Source organism: Dendrobates tinctorius, unplaced genomic scaffold, assembly GCF_039654945.1.
Source record: "Dendrobates tinctorius isolate UK_male_01 unplaced genomic scaffold, ASM3965494v1 ptg000073l, whole genome shotgun sequence".
Classification (NCBI taxonomy): domain Eukaryota; kingdom Metazoa; phylum Chordata; class Amphibia; order Anura; family Dendrobatidae; genus Dendrobates; species Dendrobates tinctorius.
Window position 1 is genome coordinate 5,618,372 of NW_027361741.1, and position 17,480 is coordinate 5,635,851.

Sequence of the window (17,480 nt, forward strand, 5' to 3'; positions counted from 1 at the left end):
TTGGGATTGTAGGATAGGGAAGATGCGAGGGTTGTGAAGTAGGCCTGTTTAGCAGAGGTGAGGGTAGATTTGAAAGTGAGTGTTACCTGTTTGAAAGCAGTGAAGTCATCTTGCAAATTTGTTTTCATCCAACGCCAGCTCCTATTGTGATACGAGTGGGCAGTCCTGTGTAAAAGTACCGCAAGGTTGTCCTATGGGATGCAAGTTACAAATCGCAGATGAACTAGGCACATGGATTTACATGTAACTTCCATCCCATAGGTACTTTTACACAGGACTGCCCACTCGTATCACAATAGGAGCTGGCGTTGGAAGAAAACAAATTTGCAAGATGATTGTAAATTGTAAATCCATGGATCCCTCTCCTCTCCTACTGCGCAACTCCTGCTCCATAAACTCGCTCACCCTCGCAGGAATCTCAAACACCTCAATTTACAATCACTCTCTGAGTTCCTTCTCCCTCTTACAGACATAGCTTCCCTTCATGACACAGATGCTGCTGCCACTTTTTATAACACCACAATAACAGCAACACTTGATTCGGCTGCCCCCCTCACGCAGAGCAAAACTTGAACAATCAACAGGCAGCCCTGGCTGACCAGCCTGACCAAAGAACTGAGACGGGTTTCCATGGCCGCTGAGCGGAGATGGAAGAGAACCCATTCTACTGAGAACTTCAACGCATACAAGCAGTCCCTTGTCAGCTTTAAGTCCACGCTCTCTGCCGCAAAACAAACTTACTTCGCATCGCTCATATCCTCCCTGTCTCACAACCCTAAACAGCTCTTCAAAACTTTCAATTCTCTACTCCGTTCCACAACACCTCCTCCCCCTCCTCTCATTTCTGCTGAAGACTTTGCCTCCTTCCTTAGGCAGAAGATCGACACGATCAGACAAAACTTTGGCCCGCAGCCCCCAATGCCCCTCTTAGCCGCTCAGTCCTGTTCTGCAAAAGCCAGCTTCTCCACTATGACAGGAGATCAGCTCTCACCCTTCTGTTGAGATCACACCTCACCACTTGTGCCCTCGACCCACTCCCGTCTCACCTCATCCCTAACTTGGCCACAGTCCTCATCCCATCTCTAACGCACCTTTTCAACCTTTCACTTACAAATGGTGTCTTTCCCTCATCTTTCAAACATGCCTCAATCACACCCATCCTCAAAAAGCCCTCCCTTAACCAATCCTCTGTGTCTAACTATCGCCCAATATCTCTTCTCCCTTACGCCTCAAAACTGCTGGAACAGCATGTATATCTTGAACTGTCCTCCCACCTCTCTCCTGTTCCCTCTTTGACCGGTTACAATCTGGCTTTCGACCGCATCACTCAACTGAAACTGCCCTAACTAAAGTCACTAACGACTTACTAACCGCCAAGAGCAAGCGACACTACTCTGTCCTCCTTCTCCTGGACCTGTCCTCTGCCTTCGACACTGTAGACCATTCCCTCCTGCTACAGAGTCTCTCATCTCTTGGCATCACAGACCTGGCCCTATCCTGGATCTCATCATACCTAACAGACCGAACATTTAGTGTCTCCCTCTCACACACCACCTCCTCACCTCGCCCCCTGTCTGTCGGTGTTCCCCAAGGCTCTGTCCTAGGACCCCTACTATTCTCCATCTATACCTACGGCTTGGGACAGCTCATAGAATCCCACGGTTTGCAGTAATACCTCTATGCCGATGACATGCAGATCTACCTATCTGGACCCAACCTCACCTCCTTACTGACTGAAATCCCACAATGTCTGTCTGCTATCTCAGCTTTCTTCTCTGCTCGCTTTCTCAAACTGAACATGGACAAAACAGAATTCATCATCTTTCCCCCATCTTACTCTACCCCTCCACCAGACCTATCCATCAATGTCAACGGCTGCTCTCTTTCCCCAGTCCCACACGCTCGGTGCCTTGGGGTGATCCTCGACTCTGCGCTCTCTTTCAAACCACATATCCAAGCCCTCGCCTCCTCCTGCAGCCTCAAACTCAAAAATATTTCCCGGATCCGCTCATTCCTCAACCACGAAACCACAAAAACACTAGTGCATGCTCTTATCTTCCGCCTCGACTACTGCAACCTCCTACTCTCTGGCCTCCCCTCTAGCACTCTGGCTCCACTCCAGTCCATCCTACACTCTGCTGCCTGACTAATCCACCTGTCTCCCCGCTATTCCCCAGCCTCCCCCGGCTTCCTATTGCCCAGAGGCTACAATTCAAAACCCTTACAATGACATACAAAGCCATCCACAACCTGTCTCCTCCATACATCTGTGACATGGTCTCTAGGTACCTACCCGCACGCAACCTTCGATCATCTCAAGATCTCCTTCTCTACTCCCCCCTTATCTCTTCTTCCCACAACCGCATACAAGACTTCTCCCGCACTTCCCCAAAACTCTGGAACTCCCTGCCGCAACACATCAGACTCTCACCATCAATGGAAACTGTTATGAATGGGTCACCGAGGAGGAACAACAAAAAGCTAAGTCCCAGAAAACCAGAGAGGTTCGTAACTATGCAGATTGCAGATCTCTGATCTTAACCACACAACTAACAGTAGCAGTGGAGCGTTCCTATGATGTTCCTAGACGCCACGTCACCGCCGGAGGACTACATAAACCTAAAGCAAGAAAAGGGAAAACTAATTGCCCCAGAGCAGACCCCAAAGGAATAGACAGCCCCCACACATGTATTGACGGTGAAGCAAGATGGAAACACAAACACAGGCAAGAAAATAGTATGAGCAAACGATGGGGCCCAACTAACTATAAAGAACAGGAAAGGAAAGACACTGTCTGCAATCTGCCAAAAAACCCTACAAAATAATGTCCAACACATCTGATAACAAAATTAACCCTGAAGTCACTAGACTTCTCTCACTATATCAGCACTCTGTAATATTCTGATACAGAGCAAAAAGAGACCAATCTAATAAGGGACTAAAAAGCAAATTGGCAAATACAGATAAATAAGAGAAGTTCAGCACAGCCCAGCCGGGGCTGGCTGAACACACAAAAAACTGAATAGACCAACAAAATCAAGTGTTAACATTAGCAAAAACACTTAGCTTTGAGAAGGCTGGAACAGAGCTGAAAACAAAGACCTGAGCAGCCTGAAGCAATCACCAGCACTGACTTAGGGCGTAGGCAGTCTTAAATCCAATCCAAGATTCCTGAGGTCCAATTGTCATCATCACCATCAGGTGGTACAGTCATGGCCAAAAGTTTTGAGAATGACACAAATATTAATTTTTACAAAGTCTACTGCTTCATTTTTTCTAATGGCAATTTGCATATACTCCAGAATGTTATAAAGAGTGATCAGCTTAACAGCAATTACTTGCAAAGTCAATATTTGCCTAGAAAATGAACTTTATCCCCCAAAACACATTTCATCATCATTGCAGCCCTGCTTTAAAAGGACCAGCTAACATCGTTTCAGTGATTGCTCCATTAACACAGGTGTGGGTGTTGATGAGGACAGGGCTGGAGATCAATCTGTCATGATTAAGTAAGAATGACACCACTGGACACTTTAAAAGGAGGCTGGTGCTTGGCATCATTGTTTCTCTTCTGTTAACCATGGTTATCTCTAAAGAAACACGTGCAGTCATCATTGCACTGCACAAAAATGGCCTAACAGGGAAGAGTATCGCAGCTAGAAAGATTGCACCTCAGTCAACAATCTATCGCATCATCAAGAACTTCAAGGAGAGAGGTTCCCTTGTTGCTAAAAAGGCTCCAGGGCGCCCAAGAAAGACCAGCAAGCGCCAGGACCGTCTCTTAAAAGTGTTTCAGCTGCGGGATTGGGCTACCAGCAGTGCAGAGCTTGCTCAGGAATGGCAGCAGGCAGGTGTGAGTGCATCTGCACGCACTGTGAGGCGGAGACTCTTGGAGCAAGGCCTGGTCTCAAGGAGGGCAGCAAAGAAGCCACTTCTCTCCAGGAAAAACATCATGGACAGACTGATATTCTGCAAGAGGTACAGGGAGTAGACTGCTGAGGACTGGGGTAAAGTCATTTTCTCTGATGAATCCCCTTTTCGATTGTTTGGGACATCTGGAAAACGGCTTATTCGGAGAAGACCAGGTGAGCGCTACCACCAGTCTTGTCTCATGCCAACTGTCAAGCATCCTGAAACCATTCATGTGTGGGGTTGCTTCTCAGCCAAGGGAATGGGCTCTCTCTCAGTCTTGCCTAAAAACACAGCCATGAATAAAGAATGGTACCAGAATGTCCTCCAAGAGCAACTTCTCCCAACCGTCCAAGAGCAGTTTGGCGATCAGCAATGCCTTTTTCAACATGATGGAGCACCTTGCCATAAAGCAAAGGTGATAACTAAATGGCTCAGGGAACAAAACATATAGATTTTGGGACCATGGCCTGGAAACTCCCCAGATCTTAATCCCATTGAGAACTTGTGGTCAATCATCAAGAGACGGGTGGACAAACAAAAACCTTCAAATTCAGACAAAATAAAAGAATTGATTTTGCAAGAATGGACTGCTATCAGTCAGGATTTGATCCAGAAGTTGATTGAGAGCATGCCAGGGAGAATTGCTGAGGTCCTGAAGAAGAAGGGTCAACACTGCAAATATTGACTTGCTGCATTAACTCATTCTAACTGTCAATATAACCTTTTGCTACTCATAATATGATTGCAATTATATTTCTGTATGTGATAAAAACATCTGACAAACACACATAAAAACCAGAGGCCAACAGATCATGTGAAAATATAATATTTGTGTCATTCTCAAAACTTTTGGCCATGACTGTAGATCCCCACTGACCAAATCAGCCTCACCACCTCCTGTCACCACCAGAGGGAGTCTGGAAGGCAAACTCACCACTGGTGGACCAGAAAATGAACTCACAACAGGAAACCTTCAAGCAGAACCTGAAGACCCACCTGTTCCAACAAGCCTACAGCCTGCAATGATCCTCCATCTACTGAACCACAGCAAGACCTGCTCTACCCTCTCCTACTGTATCCTTACCCATCCCTGTAGACTGTGAGCCCTCGCGGGCAGGGCCCCCTCTCCTTATGTACTTGTGTGTCCCTTGTCTTACATATGTTTACTATACTTGTCTATATTTCCCCTTTTCACATGTAAAGCGCCATGGAATAAATGCCGCTATATAAATGCATAATAATAATAATAATAATCAGATGGTAGGAGATCTCACATTAATGGTTGATTTCTCCAGCCTAGAGATTACAAATAGCTCTCTAAATGGAAAATCCATTACCTGGATCACCTCTTTTTAAGTGAAGTAGTCCCCTTCATTAAATAAAAACAACATATACGCATCTCCCAGACCAGCACCATTCCAGTTATGGCAACACTCGGTCTGCCAGGCTTTTGAGCCCTGCTCTCAATCAGCAGGACTACTGTACTTAATTTAAATAGGGAATGTCCAGGTAGAGGACAACCCCTGTAAGTCAGCAATGAAAATGTACACCATTTTGTATGAGACCACTTATGCCCAAGGCACGGCACAGAAAAATCCTCTGACCTCTGGAAGGCCATTACTTGGCAGAGGCTATGAACCCATCTTGCCCTGCTCAGTCCTTACTGGCTTTTACGCTTCTGTTATGCCAACTCTCACCTAACTTACCAGATCGATATGGATTGTGTTATCAGACATTCCTTCTGATTATCCACAGGTATAAACCTTTCATGAAAGGAAAAAAAACAAAACAAAATAAAATCAAGCAGTAGCCTGAAAGAGGATCATGGTTTATACACCTCGTACCCCAATTAAATTGCTAGTCATTACTGTGCCCAGTATTACACAAAGCGCCTCCTGTAAGATGTCTCCAAATTGTGGAATGATGTAACGTTAGATATGACGAGCGATCAGTCAGAGCCTCCATCGTCATCACTGTGCACCGCTGCTTCCACCTATTTTAAAATATTACAGAATTAGCAAAAAAAGAAACCTAAACAACGGAAAGATTAAATCTAATGTGTAAATACATGCAGTGTGTCATTCATCCTGGAAATATATGAATGAACTGACCACTAGGTATTGCAATTCCCTTTGCCATTAGGATGTGCGTAATGGGCAGTCTGACACCAAGGCAAAGTGGGCATGAGCAGATAAAAAAAATCATCTGAGAGTCATCTCCATTCTCATCCTTTGCCTTCCATATGGCACCCATCTTTATACATCAGCAGATATTAACACTTATAAACCCAAATACAGTTTTATGTGTTAAACAATTACAATGTATCTGTAAAAATTGGGTGCTATCTGGTGGATCCGTGTGGGATCTAATTTGTTTGCACAAGCATAGACTTGAATAGACACGTCTCATCCCGACACTAAAAACTATTGCATGCAGCGATTTTCTTCCCGTTCACAGATCAGTTCTGTAAAAAAAAACCTGGCACATCTGAACAGCCCTATCGAATAGCATTGGTCCGAGTGCTGTCTTTATTTTCACGGACAAAATTTGAACTGAAAATATGATCTTGTGAACATGGCCTAATAATAATGGATGGACAGTGTCAGATTGTGTAATGAGAGCACCTAAAAGACAATGGGAGAATACCATTATATACCGTTTTCTAACTAAAATATTTCAATGCAAGACTGACAGTCAAATTGTGTATCTAAAACGTCATATCAGAAGTGCAAAGCATGCGGAATAAGGTATCTGAATGTATGCAGATGAACTAGAGGGGTAGTAGAAAAGGCGGAGGGTAGAAGAAAAAGCGGAGGGTAGAAGAAAAAGCGGAGGGTAGAAGAAAAAGCGGAGGGTAGAAGAAAAGGCAGAGGGTAGTAGAAAAGGCAGAAGGTAGTAGAAAAGGCGGAGGTAGTAGAAAAGGCGGAGGGTAGTAGAAAACGCGGAGGGTAGTAGAAAATGCGGAGGGTAGAAGGCAGAAGGTAGTAGAAAAGGCGGCGGTAGTAGAAAAGGCGGAGGGTAGTAGAAAACGCGGAGGGTAGAAGAAAAGGCAGAGGGTAGTAGAAAAGGCAGAGGGTAGAAGAAAAGGCGGTGGGTATTAGTAATGATTATTACATTTGCAGCTGTACAAGATTCTCAAAACGGCAGCAGAACCAACATCTTGTAGGAAACCTCTCATATGGAAGATGCCGTCTGATTTGCCATACATCTGCTATAGAGCAAAGCAGACTGATATACGGGCGTCTATGGAGAATCCAGTAGAACTTGCAATATATTCTTTGAAATCCCTACTCATTCAGGACTTATGCCCCCATTAGATGAGACGATCTAAGCCATTAAATGACCGTCAATCACCTATTTGTAAGCCAATTAGCGGTAGTTTACTGGCCCCTGTATATAGGCTAAAAAACATTCTAAGGACACAGAATGCTTGCTAATAATTCCACAGTGCTTTACAGACATTAATATCGCTGTCCCCAATGGGGCTCACAATCTAAATTCCCTATCAGTATGTCTTTGGAATGTGGGAGGAAACCGGAGGAAACCCATGCAAACACGGTGAGAACATACAAACTCCTTGCAGATGTTGTCCTTGGTAGGATTTGAAACCAGGACCTCAGTGCTGCAAGGCTGCAGTGCTAACCACTGAGCCACCGTGCTGTCCATATGATTGTTCTTTGCACAAATATGTTATCGGCAGTACATCCCTCATTCACACAACACTATATGCTGCCAATAGCAGTAACTTTGAGGCTGGCTTAAAAATCATTGCACCTGACAAAAAAGCATTTTGCTCATTCATACGGCAATTGCCAGATTATAAAGGGTCTGATAGTCAGAAACAGACAACAGCTTGTTTCCCAATAATTGGCTTATCTAAAGGGGTCGTTAGGCGACCTGTGGGGGGGTCCTAATTTGATAGCCATATCTGCTCGCACTTTCACCCTTATTAATATATTTATAAAAATGGTTTACCTTATGGTTGATCATATTCTGCCCCTGAGAAGTTGCATCGTAGTCATGAATGAGTAAAGTGGCTAGCCAGCTTGCCATGGACTTTTCTTCAATTTCAGTCTGAATAATTGTGGGATAGATATGTGCTTACTTAAATGCCTCAATTTTTTTCTCCTCTTCTGCCCAGTCCAATGACTCATGAAGGCTGTCATTCCCAAAATGCCGATTGCACTTCTCAAAATGGACCCTCTCTAGTACCAGCCCCAGGCCTGGAGCTTTGGGTATGTCCACTTTTTCCTCTCCCCAGATCCTCTGCATTATAGATGGTGGAGCATATCCTTTCACCACTGCAATAACCAGTCCAATCATCTTGCGTATCTGATGCATCATGAAGCTCTGTCCTTTCACCTTAATCACGGCCAGCTCCAGGCCGCCCTGCAGGAAAGGAGGCTCACAATTCATCTCCATGATATAACGTTTAGCACTGGGGTTCCAAGGTCCTTTCTGGGATGTGAAATTATGGAAATTGTGTGTCCCTTTGTAGAGCGCAAGCAGTTCATTAACTTTATCAAAAGGTAGTGTGAAGGAATAGGTACGGGCATCACACGAGATCTTGGAGTTAACCCGTCCTGTACCTCGTTTCAGTCCTCTTATGAGGAAATGAAACATGAGAATAATGTGCAAAGTCAATTGTTTAGGTTGCATAAAAGACTCCATTCTTCCCAAAAATCTAAATGATATTTTATCTATGCATTACACATGGCTGTAATGGTGCTGTAATATTGATTAGATTGATACCTTTCTCAGCTAATAAGTTTTCAGTGCACAGGGGCCAGATTTCCTTCCTGTCTCTGATTTTCTGGCCCCTCTGCTGAGGTCTCTGAATGACAGGTCACTGCTGAGATTTCACACAAGATGAGGCAGGTCATTCAGAGACCATAGGCAGGCGGAGGAGCCGGGGAATCAGAGAAAAGGAGGAGAAGACCCTCTGTACAGTCCGGCCCCTGTGCACCGAAATCTAATCAGAGAACTTCAAAAGGTGATTAACGAAAGAACAACAAAGCAGCTTTCTTCATTCATTACAGCTATGTCTTTACATTACAAAATCAGTCCCAGTAAATCAGTCACTTTAATAAAATAATAAATCACAAGGCCCTTCCATACCACAAACTACAAAGAACGTCCTTACCTATTATTCTTATTTGGGAAGGCAGGTGACCGTTAATTTTTTCCACTATGTTGTCGATCAGTCACACCTTCAGAGACACAACTTGCCCAGCAGCAGAGACTCCCTAAAATGGAAGCAATATATACCTTTAGAGTGAGTGCACTGCACACACTGAGTATTTACAGCAGAAATTTTTGCACCAAAACGGTCTCTTAGCAAAAAAAAATGTTTCATGCACTTTTTTTTCACCACTTGATTGAATGGGCGAAAAACGCTGAAAAACACGGAAAGAATTGACATGCTACAAGTATGAAACGGCTTCAAATCTGCAAGGAAAAAATAAGCAACCTGTGCATGAGACTTCAGAAACCTTATTTATTTTTATGGAACTGCAAAGTGCAGCTTTTTGATGCCGAAATTTCTAGTGCAAATACTTAATGTGTGCACATACCTGAAAACTGGTCGGTTATCACAGGCCCCATACTGTGGCTGAGAATAAGAAAAAACAGCAATAAAAGGCCATTTGTGAACCTGACCTTAGTAAGCTCGGAATAGTAATGTTACTAGAAACTTTCTAAATGATTTGAAACGATGGTTTCACATTTCTAATTTCTAGCGACATGGTTTCCTATGGTCAATGCAAAATACACACAAACCCTTTAAAAAAGGTAGTAGCACACAAGGCATATTTTTCCCAGAATTCCACAGAAAAATTGTGTTACATGTGGATTTTTAGGGGGTAAAGTTTCTCTCTGAGGAGACCACCACGCTGGCATAGGGAGATTTATAAGCCAAGCAATGACGCAGGGGAAACGCTATGCATGAAGCGTCTTCTATTAGAGGTAGCAATCCTATAGGCCATTCTGGCAGGCCACATCTCAGAGGTAAGCCATGATGAAGAAACTGATGTGAGGGTAAGGCCCCTTTCACATATCAGTTTTTTGCCATCAGTCGCAATCCGTCAAATTTTGAAAAAAACGGATCCAGCGACTGATGCCGCTGGATCCGTTTTTTCTCATAGACTTGTATTAGCGACGGATGGCCGCACGTTCCATTCGTCGATCGACGGATCCGTCGGAAATTCTTTGTCCGTCGGCCGGAGACAATGGACATAGAAACATTTTTTTTGTCTACGTCGAAAAATCAGACAGCGATGGATCCGTTGCTGTCCAATTTTTGCTAGAATGGAAGGTGAATCCGGCGAAGGATTCCGTTTTTTTTTTTTTAACTGCGCATGCGCCGGTACTGTGTGTCTGTATGGTGTGTGCGGGCTATGTGTGTGTGCGTGTGTGGCGGGCCTTTGCGGGGGTTTGTGCGGAGGTATGCGGATCTGTGCGGGGGCTATGCGCAGGTATGCGGGTTTCTGCGGGGGGCCTGCGTGTGCATCTGTGTGTGTGTATGCAGGCATTGTCCAATGGGACTACAAGTCCTATCTGGCTATGCCTGCTACACTGACAGTGATTGATACATTAGCCAATGATGGGACAGTAGTAGTCCCATCATCCGGCTAATGTGTTGAATGTAACAAAAAAACAAAAAAAAAAACACACACACATATATAGTTCATACTTACCATATACTGCTAATCTCTGAAGCCATCGATCACATGAAAAAAAAATTAAAATAATAAACAAAGCCTATACTACCTGTCCAACGTAATCCAATTAATACAATTGTCCCACAACGATCTCCCGTGGAGAGCCGTCACATCAGCTGATGCGACCGCTCTCCAGGGGCTCCAGTGATACAATGATGGAGATCATTGTATCACTCCAACGCCAACAGGTCACCTAAGCTCACCTGTCACTTTGCGGCACTACAACGAGAGAAAATTCTCACGCTGTAGTGCCGTAAAGCGAGAGGCTTATCTCCGATGACACACTGCTGGAGGTTATCTCCGATCAGTGTGTCATCAGAGGCCTCTAGAAAGGTCACATCTACTGATGTGACAGCTCTATAGGGGAGATCGTTGTGGGACAATTGTTATTAATGGGATTATGTCGGACAGGGAGTATATCGTTGGTTTGTTTTTTTATTTTTTTTTGCAGGTGATCGATGGCTTTGCTAGGATCTGGGCGTGTAATAAAAATTATGAAAAAATGTGTTGTGTTTTATTTAATTAAAATGCTTTATTCTTATGTGTGTGTTTTTTTTTAATCCTTTATTAATATAAGATTAATAATGGATGCCTCTCCATTATTAACTGGGCTTACTGTCACCTTACAATATCAAGGTGACATTAACCCCTTATTACCCCATATGCCACCATTACACAGCAGTGGGAAGAGAGGGGCTAAGTGCCAGAATTGGCGCATCTTAGAGATGTGCTATTCCTGGGGCGACTGCGTGCTGGTATTCGTAGCCAGGGGGGGTCAATATCCATGGCCCCTTCCTAGGCTATGAATATTAGCCTGCAGCTCTCTGTGTAGCCTTTCTGGCTATAAAATATAAAGGGACCCCACGTCATTTTTTGGGGGGGTCCCCCTATTTTAATAGCCAGTAAAGGCTGCGGGCTGATATTCATAGCCTGGGAAGGGGCCATGGGTATTACCCCCTTCACAGGCTATAAATATTGGCCCCAGGCTATTGGCTGTCCCCTCTGGCGCAGAAAATTGCGTGGGAGCCCACGTCATTTTTTTCCACGCTTTTTATTTTTTTTTAAATAAAAAAGCCGGATTACTTACCGGTAATGCTCTTTTAATGAGTCCACGACAGCACCCACATGGAGAGAGGGATCCGCCCATAGGAACAGGAAACCTACAGAGATAAGAGGGCGGTCCGCCTCTCCTCCTCAGTTGGATTTCAGAGTACCCAGAGGACCGCCAATTATTAGGCCATTATATTATTTAACATTCAAAATTTATTAATTTTACATCCAAGAAGGTGTATATACAATATGTTAACTTCTAGAGAGGGTTAGTGAACGGGTGCTGTCGTGGACTCATTAAAAGAGCATTACCGGTAAGTAATCCGGCTTTTTACTCTTCGCCACGACAGCACCCACTTGGAGAGACTTTCAGACACCTTCACCTGGGAGGGACCACCGTGCCGAGGACCGCTCTACCAAAGGCTAGGTCAGATGAGCATGATAAATCAAGCATATAGTGGTTCTAAAAGGTAGAGGGCGTAGACCAAGTTGCAGCCTTACATATCGACTCGATTGCGACGTCTCCCCTCTCTGCCCAAGAGGAAGCCATAGCTCTGGCGGAGTGTGCCTTGATACCCTCCGGAGGATCTTCATTGCTCACGGAGTATGCCAGACTGATCGCATCTCTGATCCACCGAGACAGGGTACCCCTTGTGACCTCATATCCCTTCTTTTGGCCCTGAAAGGAAATAAATAGAGCCCTACTCTTCCTCCAGCTGCTAGACCTCTCGATGTATTGTAATACTGCTCTTCTAACGTCTAGTGTATGAAACTTTTCTTCTTCTGGGGTAGAAGGGTTACTAAAAAATGAGGGGAGGTGGATCTCCTGTGACCTATGAAACTTTCCTGCTACTTTTGATAGGTATGAGGGGTCTGGTTTTAATATTAGATGATCCTGGAATGTCATCAGAAAAGGGGGTTCTATTGAGAGTGCTTGTATGTCGCTAACCCTTCTAGCTGAGGTTAGTGCAACTAATAGTGCTGTCTTTAGAGATAGGTGCTTAAGGGATATTGAGTCTAATGGTTCAAAGGGAGGACATGTAAGGGCCTCTAGTACCAGATTTAAGTCCCACGGAGGAACCCTGGGTATGTGTATCGGTTCACTCCTCTCACAGGTCGAAATGAATCTGGCTATCCATCTATTGCCTGCCACATTATAACTATAGAGGGCCCCTAGAGCCGATACCTGGACTTTTAGAGTGTTAACAGATAGTCCTAAATCTTTCCCTTTTTGTAGAAACTCTAGGATCGATGTTATCGGAATTTCTCTAGAGTCAGGAGCTGTGTGAAACTCTAGGAATTTCCTCCATACCCTGGTGTAAATTTTTGTGGTAGCCAGTTTTCGGCTCTGTAGGAGAGTATTGACTGTTATGAATGAGTCACACCGGAGGAGGAAAAAACAAAATTACAAGCTAAGTCCAGAAAACCGGAGAGGTTGGTAGCTAGCAGATTGAAGACACCTGATCCTATTCACAACAACTAACAGTAGCCGTGGGTTGTTCCTGTGGTGGTCCTAGACACCTCGTTCACAGCCGGAGAACTAAATAAACCTAAAGAAAGAAAGGGGAAATCTAAACTGCCCCAGAGCAGACCCCAAAGCAATAGACAGCCCCCAACATGTATTGATGGTGAAAACAGATGAAAACACAAACACAGACAGAAAGACAGGCTGAGCAAACGATGGGGCCCTCACTAACTAGTTAGGACAGGAAAGAAAAGCAACTGTCTGCAATCACGCAAAAAACCCTGCCAAAAAATAATGTCCAACATGTCTGATAGAAAAAGCCCTGAAGTCACTAGACTTCAAAATCACTATATCAGCACTCAGGTATATTCTGAAAACAGAGCAAAAAGATCAACTGATCAGAGACAAAAATGGAGTTCAGCCAGTCCCAACCGGGGCTGGCTGAACACAAACACTAAGTAAACCAGACAAAATCTCATGGAACAATAGCAGAGCAAAAACTTAGCTTTAGTAGACAGGACTAAACTGGAGGCCAGAGCTCAGAGCAGAGAGGATCACCAGCAACCCAGCAGGGCATCGGCGGTCTTATTTCCACTCAGAGATTCCGGATGTCCAATCACACTCCACCTGTTCAGATGACAGGTTTGTCCCATCCAAATCAATTTCACTACCTCCTTTCACCAGCAGAGGGAGTTCATCGGACATCAAAGGTGAAGGAGAAAATGAGCTCATAACAATTGACTAATCTCTCCAAGAATCCTCTTGCTCTCAACATCTCCCTTTCAAGTTCCAAGCCGTCAAATGGAGATTGTCCACTTGAGGATGGAAGAATGGCCCCTGCGAGAGGAGCTTGGGGGTTGAAGGAAGCACCCTAGGATCGGTCACTGACATTGCTTGGAGACAAGAGAACCATGGCCTCCTGGGCCAGGATGGCGCTATCAAGATAACTCGTGCCTTCTCCGTCCTGATCTTCCTGATCACCTGCGGTAGTAGTATGATTGGGGGAAATGCGTATGCCAGCTTGATCTGCCATGGGGTTTGAAGGGCATCCAGAATTTCCGGATCGTCTCTGATATTTAGCGAGGCGAATCTTTGCACCTGCCTGTTCTCCCTGGTGGCGAAGAGATCTATTTGGGGAAGACCCCAAATTGACACAATACGTGTGAATATTCGCCGGCTCAGGCACCACTCCCCTTGCCGTAGCGTATGGCGGCTTAGAAAGTCTGCTTCCGACTTGTCTCTCCCTCTTATGTGAATGGCCAAAAGAGGCAAAAAATGTTTTTCGGCTAAGGACAAGATCTTTCTTGCAGAAAACATTAATGCGACTGATCGAGTCCCACCTTGCCTGTTCAGATATGCGACCACTGTGGTGTTGTCTGAAAGTATCCTCATGTTTTCCCCTCGTAACTGTGGAAGAAAATGATATAATGCATGACTAACTGCTTTCAGTTCTTTCAAGTTTGAAGAATCCTGATCCTCACTTATATCCCACCCGCCTTGGGCGATGGTGCTTCCCATATGAGCTCCCCATCCTGTGGGGCTAGCGTCAGTAGTAACTATACGGAAGGATGTTATTACCCATGGTACTCCTCCCGATATGTTATCCTCCTCTAGTCACCATTTAGGGAGGTTAGGACAGTCTGAGAAAGGGTAATTTTCTTTGTCAAATTCCCCCGGTCATGGGTTTGTTCTAAGAGAATTTGATACTGTAATTCCATTGTGTGGAACTGGGCCCACCGAACTTCCGGAATGCAGGAAGTAAGGGACCCCAGCTGGTACCGGTGTTTCTTATTGCGCTGCTGCTGCCCAGACGAGGAGGGAGCCAGACCCCAGCACTCCCCCGTCACTGCTTCCGGACCGGAACCCCTGCCGTTCCCGCAGATACCGCACAGGCGGTTCCTTGGCCCAGGTATGATTTGTAGAGAATCCTGCGGTTCCCATCGGAACAGGAAACCAACAGAGGAGGAGAGGCGGACCGCCCTCTTTTATCTCTGTAGGTTTCCTGTTCCTATGGGCGGATCCCTCTCTCCAAGTGGGTGCTGTCGTGGCGAAGAGTAAAATATTGTTCATTAATAAACATCGGCCTTGCTATTATCTATCCATAGATATATCCATAGCTACAGTATATCCATAGATATATCCATAGATATATCCATAGATATCTCTATCTTTTGATATCTCTATAAATATAGATAGATATAGATAGAAGCCAAGTGCAGTTGAAGGGACATTGGGGACATTTTTTTTTTCTTTTTTTAAACTGAAGTGCAAATATTTGGTGCTAAAAATTATTTATTTATTTTTTTTTACAATTGGCCTTCATTAAAAATGTTGCACCATTTTCTATCACCTTTCTGTTGATAGCTGCAGAATGAGTTATTGGGAACCTATAACTGGATTCTTGCTGCCTCAACTGCAGGCAACATGGATCACAGTCTGGCTGCGTGACTGCAGCTAAATAGGGCTTTCTCAGAATCACTGCGGCATTTCATAGAAAACATAGTTTGCAAAAGCTGGCTAGGGATTACAGGGAGGCTTGTCAATCATCTGGAGTGGGGTAGAGTGAACCTGGGTGAGGCTATGGCTGACTAGTCACGTCTTTCACTATGGTCACCGAATGGAGTTTTTTGAACTATGTTAAAAACATATTTGTCTGCCATCCTGAAGCCTGGCTGTGAAAGGCTCCATCCAACGGAGAATCCATAAGCAAACTTGTTTTGACAGTTATACACAAGTTTTGTCTTGAGCAGCACAAAGCTCTACAGTCTCACTTTCCTGATGCTGGGGGTGGGCGCACCTTGAGTGACGATTCTGTTTCAATAGCTAAGCTTATCCTGCTACTGTGACATGCTCAGATCCGTCAGTGGCTGTTTCTGAAATCTACACCAATATCACTAGATTTGTATCCAGATATAACAAGCCCTTTGAACAAGCACAACGCTTAAGTAAGCAATGAATATAACAAATCTGGAAAATGCTGATAGTGGGGGCTGAGGGATAGTGATTCTGCAGGATTGATAAAAGCTCAGGAGCTGAGATGGAGGAGAGCAACAAACCGCTATATAAAAATCGATAGGCTGGGATCTCAGAAATTAAAGAGGACCTTTCACCAGTTTGAGCATGTTAAAATGCTCACATCATGGAATAGTGGCTGCAGAGCTGAATAAAATGTATTTTTTTACTTTTTAATTTCTGTGTGGTAGAGCTATTAGCTTCAAAAGTTTAGGTTATAGTTTGTTATGAATATGGGGGCATTACCAGAGATTTGCGACTGGGGGCATGTACTTTTTCCCCATATGATGTTGAGCCATCAAATAGTCAGCAACACACAAGGGAAAAAAGAAAATGCCCCCACAATAGTTTAGAACAGGCTTTCTCCTGTGTGAGACATGTAGTGACAGATGGTCTGATCTCAATGCAGAGCTGTGTGTGACTGCAAAGTGCTGGGGGTAAACCACAGATCATCAAGACCTTTCATCTCATGTCAGTCAGTGTAGGTGTATTCGAGTTCTGCTGAACTGACAGTGCAGTGAGGAGAGCTGTAGAGGCATTTGCAATAAAACAAAGCTCAGATCTGCTGTACTACCCCTCCTCCATATTGGCTACAGTGAGATGAAAGCTGAAATATGTTCTTAGTCTCCGCTCTACTCCCGACACTTGTAATCAACCTGCAGTGAGACTAGTGTGAGCAGACTGTCTGTTATTACATGTTTTACACTGAAAAACCTGTTCCAAGCTCATTTTGTGTGGATGTACATGTAAAGCGCCATGGAATAAATGGCGCTATAAAAATGTATGATAATTTAGAAACCGCATGCATTTTTTGCGGGAAAATCTGAGGAATCCTTAGCTGCTGATGCTACTGCACACATGAAAATTGCACTGCAATGCCAAAATACCCCGAAAACCAGGGTCAGAGGGACCTTTTCTTCACAGATCGCCTCTGACAACCTGCCCCAGGCTCTTCCAGGCTCTGACAACCTGCCCCTGGCACTTCCAGCCTCTGAAAACCTGTCCCAGGCTCCGACAGCCTCTGACAACCTGCGCACAGCCTCTGACAACCTGCCCCCAGGCTCCGACAGCCTCTGACAACCTGCCCGGGCTCCGACAGCCTCTGACAACCTGCCCTAGGCTCCGACAGCCTCTGACAACCTGCCCCAGGCACTTCCAGCCTCTGAAAACCTGCCCCAGGCTCCAGCAGCCTCTGAAAACCTGCCCCAGGCTCCGACGACAGCCTCTGACAATCTGCCCCCAGCCTCTGACAACCTGCCCCCAGGCTCCGACAGCCTGACAACCTGCCCCGGGCTCCGACAGCCTCTGACAACCTGCCCCAG

General features: G+C 44.9%; 1 pseudogene; it reads right to left on the minus strand.

The window, feature by feature from the left end:
• Positions 1–5,449: 5,449 nt before the first annotated feature.
• LOC141096278 (pseudouridylate synthase 1 homolog) overlaps positions 5,450–17,480 on the minus strand; it is a 33,417-nt pseudogene continuing 21,386 nt past the window's right edge.